The sequence below is a fragment of the Macaca thibetana genome, chromosome 2 (assembly GCF_024542745.1).
Source record: "Macaca thibetana thibetana isolate TM-01 chromosome 2, ASM2454274v1, whole genome shotgun sequence".
NCBI classification, from domain to species: Eukaryota; Metazoa; Chordata; class Mammalia; order Primates; family Cercopithecidae; genus Macaca; species Macaca thibetana.
In genome coordinates this window covers 143,967,889-143,994,896 of record NC_065579.1, presented here as the reverse complement: position 1 = coordinate 143,994,896, position 27,008 = coordinate 143,967,889, and the positions used below count along the sequence as shown (strand labels likewise).

Below are 27,008 nucleotides of genomic sequence, written 5' to 3'. Positions count from 1 at the left end.
ACCCCACCAAGGGACTCCAGCACAGAGAGTAGGGCAGCCCCAGTGGCACGTCCGAGCTGTGTGATCTTGGGCAAACAACCTCACTGCGTGGGCCTCTGTGTCGTCACCTGGTCTGCGGAGCTGGGACAGCGTCCAGCACTTTGGGCTCTTTGGTAAGGAGGAGCGGTGAGACCCCACAGAGGGACAATACTGTGGGTGTGAGCCGCTCCCCTTGGCCAGCAAAGCCTCCAGGGAGCTCTGCACTTCGCCTTTTTTTTTATTTTTATAAAACATGTCTGGGTGGGCATGGTGGCTCACACCCTGTAATCTCAGCACTTTGGAAGGCTGAGGCGGGCGGATCATGAGGTCAGGAGTTCGAGACCAGCCTGACCAACATGGTGAAACCCCGTCTCCACTAAAATACAAAAATTAGCCGGGCTTGTTGGCAGGTGCGTGTAATCTCAGCTACTCAGGAGGCTGAGGCAGGAGAATCGCTTGAACCCGGGAGGCAGAGGTTGCAGTGAGCCGAGATTGCGCCACTGCACTCCAGCCTGGGCGACAGAGCAAGACTTCGTCTCAAACAAACAAACAAACAAACAAAAAACATGTCTGACCGGGTGGATGCCTGGGTTTTTGTTTCTTTTTAGAAGGAAAAAGGAAGTGAGGAAAGTCTTATATGGGTGAGGGGGGAGGCGGGAGGAAGGAGAGGATGGGGGTAATGGTAGCAGCAATGTTATCTTTGTTTGCCATCAGTTCGTTTAATCCTCACAATAGCCTAATGAGACAAGTGCTATTATTAGCCCCACTTTGCCAACAAGGAAATAATCTACCTGGGAGTGGGTCAGAGGCAGGACTGGAATCCTGGCTGCCTGACTCCAGAGGAGGCACAGAGTTGGTGCCTGTCTGTGCAGATGGCGCCAAGGATTAGGAGCTCACAGCCCTGGGTTGGGGCCTAGAGCTGCTGCAGACTTGCTGTGGGGCCCCTTCTTCAGGCCCCAGTTATTCCTTCTGTGCAACAAAGAGTTGAGCCCTACCTTCTCGAATTGTCTAGGGGCCACCCAGCTAATTATTTTGTATTTTTAGTAGAGCCAAGGTTTCATCATGTTGGCCAGGCTGGTCTCGAACTCCTAACCTCAGGTGATCCTCCCACCTCGGCCTCCCACTATGCTGGGATTACAGGCATAAGCCACCATGCCTGGCCGCTTCCTATTCCTTCTTAGGGCTTCAAGGCACCAGGTGGTCAGTCCCAACTCAGTCTCTCCCCCAAGGCCCCTGCCACCCTTGGAGACTGTCTTAATAGGAGCCCAAGACCCTAGTCCTGACTTGGGTCCCACCTCCCTGCCAGCAAAACTGGCCTGTCCTGTGTTCCAGGCTCAGGGCCACTGCTGGGCCAGGGCTCCCTGCCGTGGTCATTTCTAGTTAGGGGTCAGGAAGGGCGTGGTCATGGGAGTGTGGCTCCTGGGAGTCCCATTAGGCCATATCCCGGGTGCTTGGGCTTCCTCTGTGAAATGACATCCTGGCCAGGACTCCAGCTCACAGGGCTCAGCACTTGTTCCTTGGGGCTCTCCCCTTCCTCCAGCCCTTTTGGAGATGATCACTGCAAAGGTTGATGGGTGGGCTCTCAGGCCTGGGGCTAGTGGCTAGGAACAGCTTGATGCTTTGAGCAGGCACCAGCCAGCCTCCCAGTGGCTCCCTGGAATCTTGTGGGAAAAGCACCTGTGTGAGCATAGAATGTGCCATGGAAGATTCCAGCTGTGGCTGGGAGAGCTGAGGGCCTGTACAACTCAGTCATTGCCTTGGGTCACGGGTGGAGCTGACTTCTGAGCCGGGCCAGGCTGACCCCTGTCTCAGGAAAGCTACGGCTTAGTGGGCATGGGGGCCTTGCCCAAGACCACACAGAGGTGAGAGGAGGGAGGGGAGGAGGGGTTCATCAGCATGGTCCTTTCCAGGTACAGCAGCAGCACTGACATTGCCACCCCAGAGCTTGGAACCAGGGAGAAGGCTGTTCCCTCTTCCCACAGTGCTGTTCCCACAGGCCCCATGCGCAATCTCCGCCTCATGCTGGCAGCTCCCAGGGCTGTCTCCCACCCTCCCGGCCCAGTCCTCCCCCACCCCCTCTCTTCCTCCCAGGGTCTTTCCTGAAGATCTCCATGGCTGTTTCTTCAGGCTTTGTGGGGACTTTCTGCATCCCCTCCCCAGGGCAACGTTCACACCAGAGCTGTGCTTGCCGGTGTTGATGCGTATCACCCTCAGGACAACTCCATAAGTGCAGGCTTTATCCTCCCTCTGTAAAATGCAGTCTCCATGCCCCTGCCACGGGGCCATTGGACCTCCCATGGTCCACCTGGGTCCGTGCGGGGAAAGAGCCTGGAGCAGACCTCATGCCCAGCCAGGGCCCAACACGTGTGGACACTGCCACTGTGACTGCTAAGGTCCCAGTTGCACAGACAGGGAACGGGCTCCAGGGGCAGAGGACATAGCTCGTCAGAACAGAGCAGGCGGGGCGCAGCAGAGGTGTTCTGGCTCCCAAGTCCGCCAGGACCACGCTGTTAACCTTTCCACGATTTGGCTTTCACCTACCTGCTGCATTCAGTGGATGTTGGCCCAGTGGCGTGGGAATCCAAGACTGAGATATTGCACGCTTGATTTAGGGTAGACAGAACTTTCCATCTGTGCTATGAAGTGCTGAGGTGGATTGCCAAAAGGGACTTCCTTCCTGGGTGGCTTTCTCCCAAAAGAAATGGCCCCACAAGCCTCAGCCTCCAGAGCTGTCTCTGAGTCTCCCCTCTGTGTCCACAGCCCTGCACCAGCCTCCTCCGTGGTCTCCTGGTCTCCATCTCACTCCTCTGGTACTCTTAGCTTCTCTAAGATGCTTCTGCCCTTACCCCTAGAATCTTCAGCAGCTCCTCATTGCCTGGGGAACAGAGAACAGTCTCTCTTCCAGCACTCCGGTGGCCTTCAGATCTGGCCCCGCCCTCCTTTCCAGCTCTCCTCCTCCTTCTTCTTGCCCACATGTGCCTAGTGCTCTGCCCTCCTTGTCCTGCTCCATCTGTGCCCCACCTGACACTTTCTCCAACCTTCACCCAAATCCCCTCCATGCTGCAAGCGCCGAGCACCACCCCTCTCCGTGAAGCCTTGCTGTATCTCCCCGCCCAGCGGAACTTCTCACACACCATGTTCTGCCCATCCTGCCCTCGCAGCCTTTCCAATTACAGAGGTTTGAGACTTGGACAAGCCAGGAGTGGGAAGTCATTCCACCCCTCTGATTTTCTATTGCCCCGTCTGGAGAATGGGATTGAGGCCACTGGCTGTTCCCCAGACCTGCTGGAAGGCCCAGATACAAAAGAGCCTCACCATCTCCAAGTTCCAGAAATGCACTATGGCCACCCCTGGCCTTGTCTTCCCAGTGGCCACCTCCTTTCCTCCTGGCCAAGATAACTCTTATTTAGGGGGAGGGGGCAATAGGCACCACCATAGGGGACCTACCTTTACCAGTACCAGCCATCCCATTTTCTGTGGCCAACAACAGGCTTGTGGTGGGGGTGTGACTAGGTTCTGGCCAATGAGATGTAAGAGAAAGTCTACGTGGGGCCTTTTGGGAAAGATTTCCCATCTGGAGAAAAGAGGGATTCCTCTTTGTGCAGGGAGAGGCATCCATTTCCCCACTTCTCCCAGCTCCAGGGTTGACCGGTGAGAAAGTTATGTGCATGTGTGCCTGCATGCATGACTGTGTGTATATGTGTGTGCCTGTGTGTGTATATGTGTCTGTGTGTGTGTGGGGGGTGCGGGGGCAGGGAGAGCAAGGGGGAGATTGAAGGGGCTGAGATCAAAGGAGGCAGGGGCTGGATGACATAGCCTCTCAGGCCGTAGCCGGGACCTTAGATTTTATTCATTGTACCCTCAACCGCTTTTTATAAAAATGTCCTAAAATATAGAAAAATTTAAAGACTATAGAATAAGCACTCATATATACCCAACCTAGATTCCACCACTGTTCATATTTTGGTGCATTGCCCCTTTTTTGCCTAGCCATTAGAAGGTAACTTGCAGACTTCGTGCCTCCTACTTCTACATATTATTCATGTGTCTTTTAAAGGCAAGGCAAGGTTGTTCCTCTATCTAAGCACAATACAGTTATTACCAGAGAAAATCAAATTCAAATACCTCTGTAATACTCAACCCATATTCAAATCACAAAATGTTTCAGTTAGCTGGTGGACTTCCTTCCTTCCTTCCTTCCTTCCTTCCTTCCTTCCTTCCTTCCTTCCTTCCTCCCCTCCTCCTTCCCTCCCTTCTTTCCTTTCTTTCTCCCTCCCTCCGTTCCTTCCTTCTCTCCCTTCCTTCCCTCCCTCCCTCCCTCCCTCCCTCCCTCCCTCCCTCCCTCCCTCCCTCCCTCCCTCCTTCCTTCCTTCCTTCCTTCCTTCCTTCCTTCCTTCCTTCCTTCCTTCCTTCTTCACTCCCTTCATTTCTTTCCTAGGATCTAGTGAAAATTTACATGTTGCACTTGATTGCTATGTCACTTTAAATTCTTTTAAACTCAGACAGTCTCCCACTCATTATCCTTGACATTGACTTTTTATTATTTTATTTTATTTTAAGACAGGGTCTCACTCTGTCGCCCAGGCTGGAGTGCAGTGCTGCGATCACAGCTCACTGCAGCATCACACTCCTAGACTCAATCGATCCTCCTGCCTTAGCCTCCTAGGAAGCTGGGGCTACAGGTGTGCACCATCATGCTTGGGTAATTTTTTTTTTTTTTTGAAACAGAGTCTCACTCTGTTGCCCAGGATGGAGTGCAGTGGCACAATGTCAGCTCACTGCAACCTCCACTCTGGGGTTCAAGAGATTCTCCTGTCTCAGTCTCCTAAGTAGCTAGCATTACAGGCGCTTGCCACCATGCCTGGCTAATTTTTGTATTTTTAGTAGAGATGGGATTTCACCATGTTGGCCAGGCTGCATGGGGCCTTTGGGAAACACAGCAAGACCCTTGTCTCAAAAAAATAAAAAAGATCTGGGCTCAAGCGATCCTCTTGCCTCAGCCGCCAATGAACCACTGCACCTAGCCCTAACATAGACTTAAAAAGCTTGTGTATTTGATAATTTTTTAAAAATATTGAGATATGCCAGACATATAGGAAACAAATCTTAAATGTGCAGCTTGGGAATTTGTACATGTGTAATCACCCAGATCAAGATACAGAACATTTCCAGCTTCCCAGAAGGTCCTTCTGGCTCCTGCCAGGCAATCCCTACCCCCGCCCGAGGCACCCACAGATCCTCATTTCTATCAGCACAGATTGGTTTAGGCTGTCCTAGAACTTCATGGAAATGGAACATGCAGTGTGTACGCTGTGTCCAAGGCCTCTTTTGCTCAGCACAAAATGAGCACTTCTCCACGTTATGGAGTGTGTCCTGCAGCTTTTTGAGCTGAACCGTAGGCACTCTGTAGATGAAGCGTGGTTTACCCATTCTCCCATTGAGGGCCATTTGGGGTGTGTTTGGCAACTGTGACTCTAATGAAGAGTCCAGGACAGTTGTGGTATCTGATGGTTTCCTTACAGTGACATTTAATGGGTTCCGCCTCCCTGACTTTATATAAAGAGAAATGCCTTTAATAAGTCGAGCCCAAGTGGGGCTGTGTCTTCCTTATATCTCCTGCCACCAAGGGGCCCAAAATGTCAGGTGGTCCCAGTGATTTCAGATCGGTTGGGTGGTGACCCCCAGATCTCTCCACTCTAAAGGTAAGCTTTCATTTTTATGTCAGGGTCAGTGGAGGGTTTCAAGCAGCCGAGACATGATCTGATTTATCAGTTGTAGAGACCCTGCTGAGCTCCATTTGCAGAATGGATTGTAAGGCTCGGGGCAAGGACAGGCGCAGGAAGACCTGTGAGGAGCCTACTGCACCAGTCCCAGCAGGCGATGATGGTGCCACAGTGAAGTGGCTGGGTTCTGAGTAGTGTGGTGCTACCCCTAGCACCCGCATACAGAAGGCGCTCAATCAATATTAGTTGGCCTGAGCTGAGCTTCCAGAGGATGGAGATCATGGCCAGTTCGGCTTTGTGTGCCTAGCCTGGGGCCTGGCAGAGAAGATGTGCTGGTCCTACTTGGGTGTGCTTGCACTCGGGGAAACCTTGGCTTATCAGGTTTGACGCCAAGATGCAGAAACAGAACAACTGGTTACCAGGCAGGGCCTTGCAGCAGCTTCTGATTAGGTACATGCTCAACCCCTCCTTCCTGAACGCTATGAACCACCAGGGAGGCCCTGTGCCTCTCCTCTGCCTTCAGGGAGCACTATGCACGTCACCCCAGAGTGACAAACAATGTCTGCCTCTTGGGAACACAAAGTTCCCGGCTTGGCGCTGGAACAGAGCACTCTCTCCCCTGCCTAGGGCTCAGGCTCACACCTCCCCACCTTTGTCTGGGAGGTGAGGATCAGGCCTCTGCAGCCCTGTGTGTGATCTTTACTTGGCCGGCCATCCTCTAGCAACCTGGGGCAGCCTCTGCCTGAAATCCTGCTGGCCCTAAGGGACGTGGTTGGCGCTCAGGTTGTTCTTATCAGTTACCTATCACTGTGTAACAAATTGCCCCAAACAGAGAGACTCAAAACCATAACTCTGTGTTATATTCTGTGGCCAGGAATTTGGGAGTGGCTTGGCTGGGTGTTTCTGCTTGGGGGTATGAGGAGGTCTCTCATGGGTCACTGTCAAGTGTCAGCGGGAGCTGCTGCCATAGGGAAGCTTGCTTGGGGCTGGAGGCTCTGCTCTCCAGGCAGCTCACTCACAAAACTGGGAGTGGGTGCTGGCTATTCGTGGGAGGACTCAGTTCGTCTGCACAGGGTGCCGGACCCGTGGCTTCCCCTAAAGGAAGTGGTTCCAGAGACTGGGGCAGAAGCTGCAATGCCTATATGACTTAACCTCGCAAGCCACATACCATCATTTCTGCAATATCCTATGGGTCACACAGGTCAGTCCCCTTCAGTGTGGGAGGGGCCCACAGAGGGTGTGGCTGTCAGGAGGTGAGAATGCCCAGGACCCAGCTTGCAGGCGCACGGGCATCAGATGGCGAAGAACAGGAAAGAGCCTCACCAACCCTCTAGCCTCCTTGCCCATTCTGCAGGCATCCTGTGTGCCAGGCACCATGCTAGGCCTTGGGCATCCAGTGGTGAAGCGAGCGGGCCTGGCCTCGTGGAGTTTCCAGTTAAGCCCAGAACTCTCTCCATGCAGAGGATTCATTCAGTGAACAGAGCCCTGTGCACCGCGCAAGGATGAACGCAGCCACCAAAGCCCGAAGAAGCCCCTTTAGCCAGAGTACTGCACACAGCCGAGTCTCAAATTCACAGCCAGAGGTGCCAGGAAAGCTGGGCTGACGGGCAGCAGGACCTCAGAGAACAGAGAAAGCTGGATCAGAGGGAGTCAAACACACATTCCTTCCCTGAGGGAATCAAGGAAGGCCCAGAAGGAGGTGGCATTTGAGCTGGTTTTGACATCCAGGAGAATTCAGGCAAGTAGGGGACAGTGTCACATGGAGGATTAGGGCCTCTGACCTCATGGGGTTAAAGTTATGATGCTGAGTCTAGGAGATGGCCTAGAGATGACCTTGAGATAAATACCAATAGTAAAGGTAGCTTCATCCAGCCAAGCAATTTCCACACATCATCTTACTGCTGCGGGCCCATCATACACCCATTTAGCAGATGAGGAAACAAGGCTCACAGCTCAAAGCACTGGTCAAGGTCACAGAGCCAGGCCAAGCTAGGGCCAGGCCTATTCTCAGGCCTTGTAAGTGGGGACCTGGAGCCCAGATGCAGGTGTGGCAGCTCTCAGCCCAGCTCCCAGAAAGTGCCAGGCTTCTGGTGCTGAATGGGCCTCTCCTCTCCCCAGGCAGCAGACACCCCAGACCAGGGTTTCACAACAGCGGGAGGAGGTGGGTGGACTCATGTGTGGGTCAGCTTCCGTGTTCAAGGTCAGCCATGTGACTGATTAGTGGGGCCTGTGAGTTGCACGGGAAGGGATTTGCAGGGATTGCTATGGAGTGAAGTGTATTTAGGCCTGACCTCTTTCCACGGGGGGAGCTACAGAGGCCTGGCCTACTAGTGGGCTAATGAGCTCTGGGACCCCACGTCTCAGGCTCGCCACACAGACCCTCACCCTCAGTCTGCCTCAAAAGTTAGTGATGACCTCAGTTGTTTCCACTGCTGGAGGAGTGTCTCAGTGCACCAGGCATTGCACGGAGGGCTTTATGTGCATGTATGGCTGCCTTGAATCCTCTCAACACTCCGTGCAGGGGTTGTTTCCCCACTTCACAGATGAGGAAACTGAGGCTTGGCAAGGTTAAGCAGTTGCCTGAAGGCACGTGCAACCCCGAAGCAAGCCCTGTCAAAATACACCTCCAAAACAGTACTTCTCCCCATTATCTCTCGCCTGGACAGCTAGAGAAATGAGGACTACTGATGCTGAGCAGGTCAAATTTTAACAAATCTGTATCATGGATCAGTTGAACGTAGACCTACCAGGCCAGGAGTGGTGGCTCATGCCTGTAATCCTAGCACTTTGGGAGGCCGAGGTGGGTGGATCACCTGAGGTCAAGGGTTCGAGACTGGCCTGGCCAACATGGTGAAACCCCATCTCTACTAAAAATACAAAAATTAGCCAGGTATGGTGGCAGGTGCCTGTAATCCCAGCTACTTGGGAGGCTGAGGCATGGGAATCTCTTGAACCCGGGAGACGGAGGTTGCAGGGAGCTGAGATTGTGCCACTGCACTCCAGCCTGGGTGACAGAGTAAGACTCTGTCTCAAAAGAAAAACAAAAGCATACACCTACCTACGCCTCCATGTCTTCACCAAAGCTAACCACTGTCTTAAACGTGATGCTTCTTGTTCAAAGTATGTTTTTATTCTTTTACTATTAATACATATAAATGTATTGACAAATAATAGATACCAAATGTGTGTTTTTTAAATCTTCATGTAAAGTGGATCACACTGAATGCCTTCTTCTGGAACTTGCCTTTCTCCTTCCATCGTGTTTCTGAGGCTCATGATGCCAGCACGTGTAGCTGCCGTTCATGCATTTTCACTGCTGTATAGTACTTCATGCAAGGTTGCAACCCCTTTTGTTGTTCCTGTGTTTGACTTCCTCTGATCCAGTGGCATGATTTGGGGTCCTGTGTTACAGGTGGGAAAACTGGGGCTCAGAGAAGTTAAGAAGGCTGTGTGGGGCCAGCCAGCTTCTCAAGGGCATAAAAAACTCTGTTGAGCTCCAAAGGATGTGGTTCCCAGGCTCCTTCATATTCAATGATGTGATCAAAAATGGGAACAGATATTCAGTTGGCCTAGCCCTGGGGCCACCTCAGTCCTCAGAGGGTGGCCAGGAAGGGGGGCTTGACCTGGCATCCACTGGGCAGGTGGCCCAGTGGTCAGAAACCAGTCCCAGCCCCAAATCCATCCATGGCCTCATTTCACCCTAGAGGTAGCTTGGGGACACAGCATGCAGGCCACAGGGTGGATACTGGCTCCGTAAGACACCTCCTGTCAGGATGCCGAATAGGAGAGTCCTGAGCTGGATGCTACTCTAAGACTCTAAGCCTCAGTTTCCTGACTGGTACCACGGGGATCAGCACCATACCTGCCCAGAGGAAGGCTGGAACACTGTTCAGGGCATTGAGGTGCCTCTGTCCCAGCTTTGTCTGTTTTTATTCATTTGCTCATTCAACAAGCATGCACTGGACATCTGTTAGGGGCAAGTGCTACCCAGGGCTCTGGGGGGCTGAGAGTGACTGATGATTAGGAGCTAGAATGGGGCAGCAGATGAGCTCTCATCACAGAGAGGGTGCTGGCTGTGTGACCCTAGGCCCCTCTGCTCCCTCCATACCTCTGTTTCCTCCCTTGTGGGATGTGCTTTGGGAGGTGCCTAGACCCTCACCTGGCTATAGGAAGTGGGGCTGTGTCTTTCCTCCTGGGTCTCCAGGCAGAGAGAAGGCTACAAAGCCACCGGTGAGCATCTTGGAGCCTGAAGCCGCCGGCTGCCAGCCCTGTCCCCAGGGTGGGCGGGCCCTGGTAGGTGGCCGTGGACATAGTTGGGCAGTCAGCTCATGCCCCAGACATGCAGGCATGTCACTGCAAGGACAGCTGGAGGAAAACCCCTCCTCCTGCTGTCTCTGCCCCCCTCCTCTCTCCTCCTCCCTCCCACTCCCCGGGGAGAGGCAGCTGCTTCTCCCAGAATTTCCACAGCCTTCCCCGGCTGCCCACCCTGCAAAGACCATCAACCCTTGGTGGCTGCACAGGCCCTGCCCGTCCTGGCAGGGGCAGCTGCTGCCAGGGGAGCCTGCCCACCCTCACGTCGCTCAGGCACCAGCTTGACACAAACACAGACTGGGCAGGAAGAGCCAATTCAGGTCACCCTCAGAAACAGCTCAGGGCTCAGGCAGCCCAGGCCCTGCTGGGAAGCCTCATCGGGGTGTCGCTGAGTGTCAAGGCCCCCACTCCACCCCTGTGGTTTATCTGTTTCAGAAAGACCCTGTACAATCAGGGACAAAAGTGAGGTGATTTGGGCTGAACAGAGGCCCTACCCCAGCTGGAGAGATGGCAGGTCTATTCAAGAGCCTGGGAATCGGGTCAGACAGCTTGGGTGTTGACATCGGTGCTGCCACCACTTGGGCTGTGTGACTTGGGCAGGTTGCCTGCTCTGTCTGAGCCCATAGCTTTCTCTTCTGTCCAGAGTGGACTGCTTGCATAGGGGTGTGGGATTCCATGGGACATGGAGGGGGCAGCACCCTGCAGAGGGGCTGGCAGTGAGGTCAGGAAACAGTTTAGGGGCAGGGTGGGGGGTATGTCACATGACTCCAGGGTGAACGCTGACAGCAAGGGAAGGGGGACTGGTAAGTGCCAGAGTGTGGAGGTGTGGGGGCAGGTGGCAAAGGGAGAGAGCCAGAGAGACAGGGGGAGAGAGAGAGAGAGAGAGAGAGAGAAGGCAGGAGAGCCTAGAGAGACAACCAGTGAGGCAGCGAGGGAGGGGGACCTTCTGCCTGTGGGTGGGGCACATAGAACCTTCCTGAAAGAAAGGCTTTTGAGCTGAGCCTGGAGGACTCCATAGAAGGGTTGGGTTTTGGGCTGGGGAGAGGGCACATTGAGAAGTTGATTGTGACTGAGGACAGGAGGGAGACACATCCCCCAAGCTGGTGATTGTTGACGCCAGCAGGCAGGCCACTTCTGGAGGGCCCTGAGGACGGTCCCACTGTCCTGCCCCAGCCATGGCCCTCCATGGGATGGAAAATCATGGATGCAGAGAGACAGATGGAGGAACTGAGGCACATATGTAGTATCTACCTCCCTTACAACCTCCTCCGGAACGGCCCAGGTGTTCTCTTCTGCCCTAAAACTTCCTTGGAGTTTATTCTTCACCAGACAGAGCCCTTGGCCCTCACCCGCCAGCCTTGGGTAGGCTGCCATGCAGAGGCCCCAGCAGTCTCAGAGTGAGGTAGGAGGAGGAGGGGCTGCAGTGCCTGGATCCTGTGGGCGGCACACCTTTGGCTGAATCTGTGGGGTGGGGGAATTTCTTACCCTCTCTCACCTGCTGAGTGATCTCAGGCAAGTCTTAAGGCACGTCTGACTTTGACTGCCCACTGGTGGAACAAGGTGGTCTCTGAGGCCTTTCCAGCTTTCCAGCTGGACATTCTTACCTTTGACAGCCCCAAATGCCTATGGCAAAGAACCATGGATACGTGTCCCGTATCTCAGAGATGATGAGAGACAGTGACAGAGAGGAACCCAGACAGAGAGTGGATGCCCCACAGAGACAGCAGGCAGAGACAGGGGATGGAGTAGAAAAGGGAAGGAGAGAGAGGGAGAGTGAGGGAGAGAGAGAGACAGAGAGAGAGAGAGAGAGAGAGAAAGAGAGAAGCCTAGGAGTCAGATACAATCAGGGACAAAAGTAGAGAGAACAGAATCAAGTGCATACAGGTAGACATGGGGGTGGGGATGCATAGATTGGAATGTGGGGGAGGGGAGCACCAGGGAGCCCAGCAACCCCGTCCCCAGACAGCAGGCACAGGGCCCCAACCTGGGGCAACTGGAGGCAACCTCAGCCTACCGAGCGCTCCTCCCTGCCCACGATGTCTGGCTTGGACCCAGTAGGACCCCTGGGGTGAGGAAACGGGAATGGAGGGACAGTGTCAGCTAGCAACCACCCTGTTTCCCCAGGTCTGAGAAGTAGGATTGGGAAAATGTTTCCAGAGCACCTCTTGTGTGTTGGGCTCTGCTGGGTCCCAGCTGTGCAAATTTGGACAAGTCATTTTTCCCTCTGGATCTAAGTTTCACCATCTAAAATGGGGATATTCAGAGATCCTATCACACAATGACTGACTGCAAGGGTCCAGGGGTGGGGCTGCCTGGAGTGAATCCCAGCCCTGTCATGTATTAGGGTGTCGCCTCGGGCTGCTCTCTTCACCATCCCATGCCTTAGTTTCCCCATATATAAAGTGGGGGTAATCCCAGTCTTTCTCCTATGGCGTTGCTTTGAGGACTAGATGAATGAGTCCACATGACATCATTGCTTCTGAATGCTGGTTGTGCCCCAGGTCACAGAACAGTTGGGAAGAGAAAATGAATCCTGCTGGTAATATGCCTGGCTGCATGTCTAGAGCACTGGAACCATCCAATAAATTACATCATCCTTAATCTCCATCAGGAACCTGTTTTGCAGATTGGGAAACTGAGGCTCAGAGAGGCAAGGCAACTTAGCCTAGACCAGGTAGCAAGTGAGTAGAGGGCAGTGATATAAACGCAGGCCTGGCTGATCCCTGGTCTCCAGCTCTGTCCAGGAGGGCGGCATACCTGAGGCTTTGAAGTACAAATAAGATTTTAGCAGGTGGTGGGGTGGGGCTGGCCCAAGAGGCCTCTGGGCTGCTGGCCAAACCGGAAGAACATGAGGCACTTATGGGGAATCACTTGTCACGGAGCCTGGCCGGGACACCAGCTGAGGCAGCAGGAGAGTGGCTGAGGGCAGTAGGAGCCATCAGAGGCTTCGAGCAGGGGAGGAGCTGCTCAGACAGGGGGTCTGGGAGCTGTGCACTGGCCACTGTGGAGGCGGAATGAATGGGGGTGCCATGGAGAGGTGCTGGGTAGCCCCCAGGGGTGTCAGATCGGACAGTGCAAATAAGGTAAATTTCTTCTATATGTAGTAAGGCTAAATACAGTGCCAGAAGCCACCTTGTGGAGGCAGCATTTCCTCCCCATTTCCTTCTCACCCAGTGGGCACAGCCACGGGAGGCTGGCCATGTGCCGGGTACGTGGCTTATAAAATCACCACCATAACCTCACGAGGAGCAGAGGTTACTGTTCCCATTTTATAGATGCAGAAAGGGAGGCACACAGGGTTAAGTGGCCTTCCCAAGGCCACATGGTTGGTACTCCTGGTCTGAGTGGCCTCTGCTTTCTCCCTCCTCATCCCAACCCATGCTCCAGGTGGCAAGAAATGGCCCCTGGGTTCCACACCGTGGAATGTTTAGAGGCCGGGAAAGATGAGCTAACAGCAGATAATGGAAGGGCTTTCCCGGGAGGGTCCCAACCAAGGAAGAGGCTGAGAGGTGGGAATGGGCAGGCTGGTGAAGGCACAGCAGCATCCCTTGGGGCCCTCAGTAAAGGTCGCAGTCAGCAGGTGAACAATACCTGCAGCACTGGAACGATGAGCTTGCATGATGATAGCAGCCCCATTTCTCACCATGGCTTGTGAGGTAAGAACAGCGCTATGCCTACTCACGAATGACAGGCAGGTATCATTGCCCATTTCACAGATGAGGAAACTGTGGCACAGGCTAGGGGCTGAGGTGGACCCGGGGCCTAGGGCTTTGGGAGTTGGTGTGGGGAGGTGCTGGTGGGAGGAGTGCTCAGGGCCTGAGAATTGCTCCAAGTAACAGGACAAAAGCTGAGAAACCTAATCATGCGTTTACCAGCCTGGGGATTACGGCAGTGCTGCTGGGGGCTTGCCAGGGAGGCGGGCAGGTAGCAGCAGGCCTCCTGGGGCAGGGCAGGCAGAGGGGGTGGACTGGGCCAGCATTTCCCAGGCTGTGGTGTCTGCAGGTCACCAGGCTCGCTTGTGTCAGCTCATTTTGTAAAATGTCTTCACAGAAGTCGGGAACCCTGACCGTGCCCTGAGCCCAGCTGTAGGAACTTTGCACACATCAACCTTCACAACAGCCCTCAGACCAGACAGGGGTCCTGCTGCCATCCTTACACTGTACAGGTGGGGAAACTGAGGCAAGGAGACCCACCTGAGGGCACACAGCAATGAAGAGGCGGAGCTGAGATCTGAACCTGGCTCACATGGTCTCAGAGTCCTTGTGCTTAGCTCTTCTGCTATCTGATGCTATTGCCTAGGTCAGCTGATTTATTTGCTTATTTATTTTAGCCACAGGGTCTTGCTCTGTCATCCAGGCTGGAGTGTTGTGGTGGGATCATAGTTCACTGTAACCTTGACCTCCTGGGCTCAATGATCCCCATGCTTTGGCCTCTTAAAGCACTGGGATTCCAGGTATGAGCCACTGCACCCAGCCTGTTCATTTACCTTCTTAGAGACAGGGTCTCGCTCTATCGCCCCAGCTGAAGTGCAGTGGCACAATCTTAGCTCATTGCAGTCTCAACTTCCTGGGCTCAAGCCATCTTCCTGCCTCAGCCTCCCGAGTAGCTGGGACTGTAGGCACAAGACACCATGCCCAGCTTAGGTCAGCATATTTAAAAAAGGAAACACCACGTCATATCTGCAAAGAGGCTGCTATAAACAGAAGGTACCATGAAAACAAATATAATAGGCCGGGCGCGGTGGCTCAAGCCTGTAATCCCAGCACTTTGGGAGGCCGAGACGGGCGGATCACGAGGTCAGGAGATCGAGACCATCCTGGCTAACACAGTGAAACCCCGTCTCTACTAAAAAATACAAAAAACTAGCCGGGCGAGGTGGCGGGCGCCTGTAGTCCCAGCTACTCGGGAGGCTGAGACAGGAGAATGGCGTAGACCCGGGAGGCGGAGCTTGCAGTGAGCTGAGATCCGGCCACTGCACTCCAGCCTGGGCAACAGAGCGAGACTCCATCTCCAAAAAAAAAAAAAAGAAAACAAATATAATAAAGACAGGACACAGTTCTCACATTTTCAGTAGATGCTGTTACCTGGGAGAGTTCAGAACCAGAGACCTGCTTGCTGTTTGCTAAAAGGTCAGAATAGCAAGTCACGGAGGGCAGCCGAGGTGAACTCCCAGGCCAGGTGGCAGGCCAGGACAGCATCTGCAGGGGACAAATTCTCTCCCAGGTGAGTCCGTTGTCTTTAGGACTGCGCCAGGCTCTGAGTCTCCTGACTCACTTAATCCTCACCACAGCGCCATGAGTCCCCATCCAACAGGTGGCAGGGTTGGTCACCTGCCAGAAGTCCCAGCCCGGTGGGGCTGAGCTGGGGCTGACCAGCCTGCCTGGATTTCTTCTCAAGCTCCCATGGGCACTTCAGGACCTGTCCATTCCACAGACATCTGCTGGGCAGCATCCCCTTGTTCACTCCAGATGCCAGGCCAGTGTGGTTCCTGTTCTGGGTACCTGGAAGGAAGACAGAACCCAAAACAGACCCCCTCCCATGAGGAGGCCCACTCAGCTAACTCAGCCTGGGTGTAGGAAGGCTTCCTGGAGGAGGTGGAGCCCAGATGAGTCTGGAAGGAGGAGGAAGAGTTGGCCTGGCATTAAGGAGGCCTGAGCCCGAGCTTCATAGAGCACTGGGAGCGAGCAGGGCCACCCCCAGGAAGTCAGTCTGGCGGGGAGGAGGGGGTAGGAGGGCCGTGCACAGGAAAAACCAAATAGCCAGTAAGACCCAATTACCTTCCTTGGAAAGTAAGCCCCCCTCCAAGAAAGTGGGAGGCCCTGGGGGTCTCAAGCCCACTCCAAATCTTTTTTAATTTTTAAAATTAATTCAAATTAATTTAATTAATTTGCTCTACCTGCTCATAGCCGGTACCAAAAAACAGATGCAGAGCTGAGGGGGCCTTTATGCATGTCCCGAATGTAAACAACGGGGACATGGAGGTCCAGAGAGGGCAATGGACTTGCTCAAGGTCACACAGCAAAGCAGTGGCTGGCAGGGGCTTACACTCACTCCTTCCTCTCTCCTCTAGTCTTCTTTGCCTCCTCATCCTTCAGCTATCACCCCAGGGAGCTTGGCCCTCACTGTGCTCCCCACAGATCTCCTGGGCGCTTGCTCAAGTCCGTGTCAGTCTTGAGAACTTTGGGATGAATGCTCATAAGGATAATAATGGTTCACCTTCCTCAGTACTTACTGTGCTAAAAGTTTCATGTGAGTTACTCCTGCCCCCATTACTTGCAGAGCCTTATGAGGTGGATGCTATTACCAGCCCCCTTTTACCGGGAAATAGGGCCAGAGGGGTAATGTAACCAGCTTGAGATGGCACAGCAAGTAAGTAGCAGAGCTGCACCCGAACTCAGGCTGGCTGGCCTCTGGAGCCTGCCCGTGGAGCCTTCTAAGTCCCAGACATTTAGTGACTTTCACAGTCCATACAGACAGACACATCAACAGCCCACTCTAACTGCGTGGAGGATGCTCCCGTGGAGAGAGTGTGCCCAGGTAAGAGGCCAACCCCACCTCCTGGCTGCTGGAGTCATCTCCAGGTATGGACAGCTTCGTGTTCCCAGTCGTCCCTTTTCCTTAGCAAGTCTTCACGCTGAGCTGATGGGTGTGCCAGAGGAGAGAAGGCACTGGTGAAGACCTTGGCCGGCAGGCGGGCTGGCAGCCCCCAGGTGGGGTGAGGCCCTCCCCAGCCAGTGTTGGCTCCTGGCACAGGCACACATGCCCCTTTGAGCCACCCTGCCCCAGGAAGGCACAGGGGCTAGAAGGTGCGGTTCTCAGCCTCCAGGCATGCTCTGCCCACACCTGCCTCTACCAGCCTGTTGGAATGTGGAGCCCTGGCATGGCCAGGAGGCCCAGGTGTGGTGGGTGAGGCCTGAGCAGAGTGAGGAGGGGGTCTCCCGTGGGGAGCTGGGGCTGGCACTGGAATAAGTGACCACTGCATTTGAATCCTAGCTTTAAACGTCTTAGCTGGGGAGTTCTGTGTGGACCGCTAGAGCCCTGGTCTCATCTGTTAAATAAGGATGCTACTGCCAATCCCACGGTTTGTCTCTCCTTGAAATGAGAGAATTGGAAAAGCAACTAGCTCGTGCCAGGAACATGGTAGATGCCCACAAATGATGGTGCGTATTCCTGTGTGAACCCATTCTGCCTCCTGGCCTCATTGGACATCCAATCCTGATTAGTGGGAGTGATGCCTTGTAGGTCTGGGTTGAGGAGGATTCCAAGAACCAATCTGGTCTCAATGGGAAAAAGGCCTGTGTTAATTATGTCTGTCACACAGTGCAAGAGAACAGAGAAGTATGCGTGCCACAGAGTCACTATTGTCCCCTGCCCCCTCCTCTCCCCTCTCCTCCCCTTTCCCTTCCCCTCCCCTCCCCTCTCTTTCTCCGGTTTCTGGTGGCTCTACTTTCAAAATATGTTCAGAAGCCAGTCACTCTTTACCATGGCCACAGCTACCACCTGGTCCAGCCAGCATCATCTCTCTTGCCTCCTCCCTTGCTCCTTCCTCCCTTACCCATTCAGCCTCTCCTCACAGGGCCCGGAGGGATTCTGATAAACCCACGTCTACCCTCATCCCTGCCTCGGCGAGCACCCCCATGGCTGCCTTTCATTTGGGATGGAAGCCCAGGTCCCCACAGTGGACTGCGTGGTCTGACTTCCGACATTCCCACGCCTCCCCTTCCGTCTCCGCCCAGCTGGCTCACTCCACCACACCGGCCCCGCCGCTCCCCTCAGGTGTGGAGTGCATGGCCCAGGGCCTTTGCTCTTGCTTCCCCTGGGGGGAATGCTCTTCCCCCAAATGCCCACGGGGCTCACTCCCTCATTTCTTTGACCTCTGCACAGATGTCCTCTGTCAGTGCAGCCTCTCTGCTATTTAAAATGGCAGCCTTGGCTGGACGCAGTGGCTCATGCCTGTAATCCCAGCACTTTGGGAGGCCGAGGCAGGTGGATCACAAGGTCAGGAGATTGAGACCATCCTGGCTAACATGGTGAAACCCCGTCTCCACTAAAAATACAAAAAATTAGCTGGGCGTGGTGGCGGGCGCCTGTAGTCCCAGCTACTTGGGAGGCTGAGGGAGGAGAATGGTGTGATCCCGGGAGGTGGAGCTTGCAGTGAGCTGAGATTGCACCACTGCACTCCAGCCTGGGCGACAGAGCGAGACTCCATCTCAATAAATAAATAAATAAATAAATAAATAAAAATAAAATGGCAGCCTCACCCTCTGCACTATCCCTACACCCACCTCATCCCTGCCCCTGCCCCATTCTTACCCACCTGCATTCCTATCCTCCCCCACCTCTACGCCTGTCTCTTTATTCTTCTCTGTAGCTCTCACCACTTCCTAACACTCTGTGTGTTTTCTTTCTTTATTCTCTTACTATTTAATCCCCCTCAAGCTCTGCATGGGTGCTGAGGCCCTATGCTCCAGCCATCCGAATGGCTGGTCTTTCCCCAGAAGCCCCCTGCTCCCTGGGCCCTGGGCCCTTGCACATGCAGTTCCTCTATGAGGAAATCACCCTGTCCTTTCCATTTGGCTAATTCTTCAGTATCTTTCAGGTCTCTGCTTTGATGCCACCTCCCCAGCTCCTGTGTTTCTGGAACAGCCAACATGGGGGGCCTTTGAGGGCAGGGGCTGTGCACACCGAGTGCGTTATTGTGTCCATGGTGCTTCCTAGGCCCTGATATGCAGCAGATGCTCAATACATGCTCAGTGAAGGGTTTGCTGGTGCCCAGAAGCAAAAGAGCATGTGCCTTCTGCTGCTGAATCCCTTTCTTCTGTCATCTTGGAAGGGGAGTGCTGTTATTACTAACAATGCATAGTAAGTGTACAGTCACTTATAGTTCCTTTCTGAGGCACTTTCTTTGTTTTTTTTTTTTTTTTGAGATGGAGTCTCACTCTGTCGCCCAGGCTGCAGTGTAGTGGCGCAATCTCGGCTCACTGCAAGCTCCACCTCCCGGGTTCACGCCATTCTCCTGCCTCAGCCTCCCGAGTAGCTGGGACTACAGGCGCCCGCCACCTCGCCCGGCTAGTTTTTTGTATTTTTAGTAGAGACGGGGTTTCACCATGTTAGCCAGGATGGTCTCGATCTCCTGACCTCATGATCCGCCCGCCTCGGCCTCCTAAAGTGCTGGGATTGCAGGCGTGAGCCACCGCACCTGGCTCTGAGGCACTTTCATGCTGTTATTTCCCAGCTACTTAGTGAGACAAGCAACTCACAGGCTGCTACTAGGAGTGGCTCAGAGAGGTCAGGGGTGCGTGTTCTAGGTCACACAGCTTCACTTTTCCTGGCCAAGGAGACAGAGCAAGTTTCTCCTCCTGGAGGCCCCAGGGAGATCCACATAGTGCCACTGAAGGCCTAAGGGTAAGGGCAGAGTTCAACACCCACAACTGTGGCAGCTGGATAGTGTGTCAGTGGCTACACCACGGGGGCTGAAGGATTCCTCGCAATCTGGAAATCTGAATGATTTGGCTCCAGCTGGCAGGAGGGAAAAGGAGGCAGAGCCTAGGGTAAAAAACAAGAAGAGAGGAAATCAGGGTTGGGTTCTGCCCACGCCAGCACCCTCACCCCTGCCCTATGATTCTGTTCCACAACCTCTGCATGGAATGTGCACACACCAGATCCCACTGGAACATCTCCCCAGAATATTCCAGGCCTTTCCTGTGGTTGAGGGGATGGGTGCCAGGCATATCCTTTTCTCCGGATAATTTTTGGGGGACATGACCCTTAGTGGGCCAGGCATGCTTGGAAAAGTCCCTGGCCTTCCTTCCCCAAAGCTCTTAGGAGTTATTTGTGGCCCGTTTCACTTTTTCAGCACCACCGAGGAATTTTTAAGATCACCAACACTTGGAGCTTTAAAATTCAAAACATGTTAAATGGGAAATGCTCCCATTACCGACAGAAATCTTCCCCAGCGCTTCATGAACTTGCAGACAGGACTGACACAGCTAAGCTTTCCTGACTGATTCGGGGCCATGCTGTCTACCAAAGCGCTAGCTGTTAAGACAGTGAGGATCAGGGACATTTGCCCTTGTCCTGAATGTCCCCGGCCACAGTGCTTATATAGTTCTTACATGTACCTTCCCCCTCGGTGACATTTTATATTTTCCAAAGATGGCCACAACAGCTCCCATCCCATTCTTCTTGTGATGTGACAATCACACCCCTCTCTGAGAGGTGAGGCCACATATTCTCTCTCCTTGACTTTGGGTGGGCCTGTGACAATGGCAGGACAATGCTGAGTGGCTACATAATAAAGGCAATATCCCTTCCATCCAATTATCTTGGGATGCTCAGGCTTGGAATCCAGTCACCATGTTGTGAGGAAGCCCATGTCCCCTGTGGAGACCTACACAGAAAAGACTCAAGGTCCCAGGCACTTGAGCTGATGAACAAGAGTTGGTCAGCAGGGGAAATTGGGGAAAGGGTATCTGGCAGAAAGAAGGAATAGCTTGTGTAGAGGTTCAGAGGCAAGAGAGAGCTTGGCACATTTGGGCAGCTGCAAGAGGTGCAAGGTGGGCAGAACATATAACCGAGGCCAGGGGTGATGGAGAGTCTGGCTGTGGCCAGATCACAAAAGGCTTCCAGAGACTGATATGAGGGGAATGGGAAGCCATGGAGGGTGGTAGCCAGATGACTATAGTGCTTTAAAACAACCTCTATGGCTCCAGCTGGGCAGAGAATCCACTGGAGGGGCTGAACCTGGAGGCAGGGCGAGGGGTGGGGTGGGGAGTGAGGGAACGAGCACTAGCGGGGGTCTAGATGAGCCCAGCGGCAGTGTGGGTGGAGCGTGAGAGCTTTAGAGGTGGGTGTGAGAGCTGCTGGCACCCGATGGGTCTCTTGGCCAGGGCTCAGGCTCATTATATTTAATTATTAAAGCCAGTGTGTACTTTGGCCTGGGTGGAGAGAGGGAGTTCATAGGTATTTGTGTTGTAGCACGGCCACGTGGGATCAATCACTGGCAACTGAACAATGATTTGGGGTCAGAGCTGCGGGCCACAGGGGACACGGATCCCAGAGGCTGCAGGACCTTGGGTGACTCACAGTTCCTCTCTTATTGCAATTAAGCTTCCATGACCGAATGTCTCCCTTCCTGCCTCGAAGATCGTCATGCCGTTATCTCATTTAATTTTGGTGGCCTGCTTGTGAGTATGAGCTAGGGGTCTATTTTACAGATGAGGAAACTGAGACTCAGAGAAGTTGGTAACCAGCCCAAGGCCACTCAGCTGGGAGGTAGCAGAACTAGAATTAGAATGGAGCATCTTTCAGAGGATGTGGAATCCACCACCCTCAGGGAACGGGGACTGGTGTTTGGATTTGAGAGGAACTTTTGGAGGAAGGAAAACATTGTCCCTACAGGCAAGATGAAGGCTCAGAGACATTTCATTGGAATGTCAAAATAAATGGGCCTGAGTCAAAGTCTGGATAAACCAAATTCCAAAGATTCTGTTTGAAGCAATGATCCCACTGCTAATAAGAGAAGAGAAACTGGGAAAGCCCCAGCCTCTGCTGAGCCCTAAGAGGAAGCGGGGGCCCAGGACAGATGGGGAGGATGTGGTGAATGTCCAGCCCAGACGATGGTCGGGGAGTCAGAAGGGGCTCCTGGAGAAATTCTGTCTCAAGACCTGCTGTCTCCTTGCTGACCGTTGGAGCTTTCCAGAAATTCTGAGTCTGCATTTGACTGAGGTCTGGGTCTCTAATGATTAAATTGGCACTGGGGTGCGGGAGCCCAGGGTAGCTGCTTACCAAGGTGCAGATGGTCACTCCATCCTTGAGTGGGGCAAGGTTTAGAGGTTCACGATTGCATCTCTCTCATTGCACATGTTTTCCTTGGACATGGCTCCCTGTCCCCTGTGACTTGCCCTGCTAAGTGACATGATGCTGCCTCTGGGCCCCCAAACCTACCATCTGCTTCCTCAGAGTTCAGAGGACCAAGTCTCGGGTCCCCAGGGCTGCTGTGATCTCTGCTAAACACCACCTGCTTCTCCAGCCATGCCTCCATGACCCTGCTCATCACCTTCACCCCTCACTGCAAGGAGGCCGGGGTCAAAAGAGCCTGAGGCTGAGTGCTTCAAAGCTGTGTGACCCTGGGCAGGTGCTTTCATGTCTCTGTGCCTGGGCATCCTCACCTCCAGCAAAGGAGGGTCACGGTGCAAGGCAGCGAAGTGTGTTAGAGCAGTGGCTGCTGACCTTGGATTTGGCTGGGGTTGGGGTTTGTACTAATTAACTGACACCAAGGTAGGGATGGGGGCTTTTTCAATTCACAACACACAGATGGTCCCTCCATCCTTGGGGAAGGACAAGGTTTAGAGCTGTGTGGATTATCTCTTTCTGATTGGACATGTCTTCCCTAGATATGGTGTCTCTGTCTCCTGGAGCCGACCTGCCAATCTGGCTGCTGGGTGCAATCTCCTGGCGAGCAGCCCAGGATCAGCCCCTCTGGGACTCCATCTAGCCATCAGGACTGCTCGAAGCTCCCCTGTTGATTCCAATGTGTAGCCAGAGCTGAGACCTGGTGCTTCAGATCACTGCCTTTGGCATCAGACTCACGTAGGTTCAAATCCTGACTCTGCTTCCACACTGTGTGACGTTGGGCTTGGTTGGCAACCTCTCTGAGCCTCAGCGTCCCCCTCCCTAAACTGGGAATGATACTTTCTCATCGCTGGGCTAAAGGGACTAAGTCACATAATTTGGGTGAATCACCTACACCTAGAGCCCAGAAAACACAGTAACTAAAATAATCATGCTCACAGCAATATTGACCTTGCCAAGTGGAAGAGAACACGTGATTTGAGACTTAAAATAAGCTCATCAGGCCGGGCGCGGTGGCTCACGCCTATGGGAGGCCATGGCGGGCAGATCACAAGGTCAGGAGATCGAGACCATCTTGGCTAACATGGTGAAACCCCATCTCTACTAAAAATACAAAAGCAAAATTAGCCAGGTGTGGTGGCGGGGGCCTGTAGTCCCAGCTACTCGGGAGGTTGAGGCAGGAGAATGGCGTGAACCCGGGAGGCGGAGCTTGCGGTGAGCCGAGATCGCACCACTGCACTCCAGCCTGGGCGACAGAGCGAGATTCTGTCTCAAAATAAATAAATAAAATAAAATAAAATAAAATAAAATAAAATAAAATAAAAAATAAATAAATAAAAGAAGCTCATTAAAAAGGTGCTTCTAGAGCAAGCTCAGAGGTTGCAGCTGTAGAGTTGAAATCCTGTCTCAGCAGGACTTGCTTGATATATTCCCCCTCCATGGAAGGCTCTGAAATGAGTGCCATTCATATTGACGTGGGTGGTTAATTCCACATCTGTGTAGGATTTCTGCTTGGAAATCCTACAGCGGGGCCTGCAGTGTTTGACCCACTGATGTTTTTGCAGAGAGGGGCCTTGGCTACGGCAGCTAATCAGAGCCCTCCTGCTTCTGCACAGAGCCCCTACAGTGCTCTCCCTGGGCTGCAGGAGGGAAGGTGAGAGGAGATGGAGTCGGAGTCACCCTGCTCAAGTGCACACCATGTGTTAGGCATTTTATGTTCACGAGTGTGTGTCCGGCACTTCCTACTTGCCATATCCTGTTGTAAGCATTTTACATGCATTTCCTCATTTCACTCTCAAAATAGCCCCATGAGACTGGCACTACTGTTCTCCATTTTACAGATGGGGAAACTGAGGCCCAGAGCAGTCACGTAACTTGCCCAAAGCCACACAGCTGGTCAATGGCAGAGGCTGGATTTGAACCCAGGCCAGCTGGCTTCAGGGACCATGCTCTCAAGTGCTCTGCTGGGCTATGTCTGTTACTGAATTTGCTTTTCAGGCTGCATGCTCAGGACAATTGCCAACAGTCTACAGAAAAGGAAACTGAGGTTCAGGGAGCTGAAGCTCCAGGGCCACCCAGCTGGCCAGAGACAGAGACAGGAGTTGGCTGGGGCCGCGTGACTTCAAAACCTGTCTTTGATCATCTGTGCTGGGTGTGAGCATCGAGTCGTTCATGCATTTGCTCCCTGTAATCAACAGTTATAGAGTATCTACTCTATACCTGGCCCTGTTCTGGGTCCTGAGAAGGCAGAGACAATACAAACCCTCTGCCCTCAAAGCCTTCCCAGGTGATGGGGCACTCAAATAACTAACTACCCCAGGATCCAGAGAGACTGATTCTGTCTGCAGTTGTCTGGAGGGCAACCATGAGGCGGTGGTTTTCAGTTGGCTATCAAGGGATTAGTAGGAGTTCACCGGGAATCACCAAGGAGTGGAGAGGAGGAATGGACTGTATGGGGGAGTGGGGTTTACTGCAGTTCTGGCAGGAGCCTTGAGCAGGGCCGGGGGTGGAGACATGCCGCCTCTGATCAGGGCCCTGGGTGGGGAACATGACTCACTTCAGAAATCCTGACCACAGGTGGTCAAGGCCGTGAACTCCACCAACGTGGATACAGTAGAGAGAAATGGCAGTGGAATCAGAGTCCATGATGCCAGCTCCACTGCTCCCCAGGCAGCTGGGCAAGTCGCTTCTCATCCTTTTAAGCCTCAGTTTCCTCTTCTGTAAATGAGGACCCTAATATCCACATCTATCAGTCTTACGGCTAGTCAATGATCTGGCTCTGCTTCTTCCTCTCATCCTGTCCCACCCTCTGCACTCCGCTTTGGCTGCACCTGCTTCAGCCTACTCCCCGGCCTTCTGGTGCCCACGCATTTGCCTGCCACTCAATTGGCCACTGATGTCCACTGGAGGGAAATTCCTGGAACACGTTTCTAACCCTGGCACTCCCCTGTTCAATTTCCATGGCTCCCTATTGCTCCAAGACCACAGATTCTTAGAGCTCTGGGCCTTCTGCAAGCTGGTAATACCTGTCCTCTCTCACCCTCACCCTTGCTGGGCAGAAGACTCACGCTCCAGCCACAGAGCACACATGCCTTCTCTAGGGCGGCCACGCCATTGTCACACATCTGGGCCACAACACATGCTATCTCCCTGCCTGGGATGCTCATTTCCTGGGGTCTGGTGAAACCTCCACAAGCCAGGTTAGCATCCGTGGAGCTGAGATCTAGGAGGTTCAGAAGGATGGGGAGAGAAGAGGTGTTGGGGTGCTGCCAACACTTTGCCACAAACAAGGTTCTCATCCAAGCTGGCAGCCAGACACCAAAGCCTGGGGGGTGGGCACCAGGCCTCCAGGAGGAGGCAAGGGGACCAGGCAGGCCCCAGAGCATGGTTTCTCAAGCTGCCAGGACTCTGGAATGTGCAGTCGCATCCCGTCTCGTCTGCGGTCGGGGAAATATTTGGCTGAAAACAAACACTCTCATTCCTGATTAGGGCAACGTCAAGGACCCTCTGACCCAAGCAAGAGGTCTCACCCTGAGGGTGAGCCTGGTCACACTCCTTCTCCAGGAGGCCCACCTGGACTGTGCTGTGTGACACCTGGTTACTCACTCCCCCTCTCTGTGCTTCTGTGTCTGTGCTCAGGGGAGAGGCAGGATCCCACAGAGTAGTCCCGCACATGTGAGGGCTTTTTCTTCAGGTTCTGTTTGGGTGCCGTTTTCAAGGGGCTGGAAACGTCTAAGGAGGAACCTCTGGAAGGCAACAGATCCCCCAGGCAGGGCTTGACACTTCCTGGAGCTGAGCTCGGTGGAAGGTGGCTAGGAATGGCTTTTCCCAGGAGAGGTGAGGCTCCTGGAAACTCGGATGTGCAGATTTGGTTGGGACCAAGACATGTAGATCTCCTGTCTCCGTGTCTGTCCCCTTCATACTATGCCTCCGAGGCTGGGGGGCTCACTTCCTGTCCGAGTAACCCATTGTTCTGTTGGATGTCAATTCGTCTTCACCCCACCTGGAGCTGGCTTCCCCTTAATTCCCCCGTTTCCTGCCACCACAGGCCCTAGGGCCCTGACCCTCTGCTTCCTCGCCTGGAGACAGCCCTGCAGAGGCCTGAGTATGCAGTGTGCCCCTGCTGCCGCCCTGTTCTTGAAGGTTCTGTGGTTTTCCACTCCGGCCAGGAGCATCTTCAGGCTGGCACCTCAGGCTGAGCCAAACTGGAAAGCCAGGAAAGTCGGCAGGGGGCATGTAAGGCAGGAAAGAAGTGTGTTTGAAGGAGCAGTTAAACCCAACAGACATGGTTCTAATCCCAGTCATACTACTTTTGGGCTGTGTTGCTTTGGGCAAGAGACTCAAATTTCCTAAGCTTCAGTTTACTTATCTGTGAGATGGGAACAATGAAAGCACCTAGTTCGTGAGGCTCAAATAAGAGGATCTGTGGGAGACTTTTCTGTGGCTCCCCCAACATATGATGCTCCTCATGACCCTGCCTCAACTTCCTTACCCCAGTTCTGCCCTTGAACCCCAGCACTCAGCCCTACGGGATGACCCCTTCCTCCCATCACGCTATATCCTTTCCGGCCACTGTGCCTTTCTATCTGCTGTGTCTTCTGCCTGGCCGGCTCTTCCCTCTTCTTAGCTCGGCCCCCTCCAATGCATTATTTGAGAAGGGCACCATTCCCTTCCTTTCCTTTCTCGGGCAGAATGCATCTCCCTGCTCCCGGTCACCCACAGTCTCCATGCTGGAGTGGTTTTGAGGAGGGAAAACTGGAATATGGAGCTTGATGCTAGCCCTATGCCTTTTGATTGCAGGACTCAGAGTGAGATCCTGGTTGCAGGACTCTGAATGAGACCCTTTTGCTCCCTAAGCCTCAGTTTGGCTCATCTGAGAAATGGGGACAAGAACCAAATTCCTGCCCAGTGCTCTCACACATTCTGTGACCCACAGAGGTGATCCTGGCACACAAGTGCAGCTTTGCCATATGTGCATTTCCTGGACAAGCAAAGCAAAGTGGGTCTAACCCTCAGGGCCCAAGCAGTGAGGTTATGTAAGTTCCGAAACTTATTTTTCCCCGTAATTATGACAGACTCTTGGAGCCCTGGGTGAACGGGCCC

The 27,008-nt window shown here is 53.6% G+C and overlaps 1 protein-coding gene across 1 annotated transcript in view; it reads left to right on the top strand.

Annotated features, from left to right (window-relative positions):
- Positions 1-27,008, top strand: part of XPC (XPC complex subunit, DNA damage recognition and repair factor) — a 330,052-nt gene that overhangs the window by 79,703 nt on the left and 223,341 nt on the right. The gene's annotated exons all lie outside the window — the stretch shown is intronic.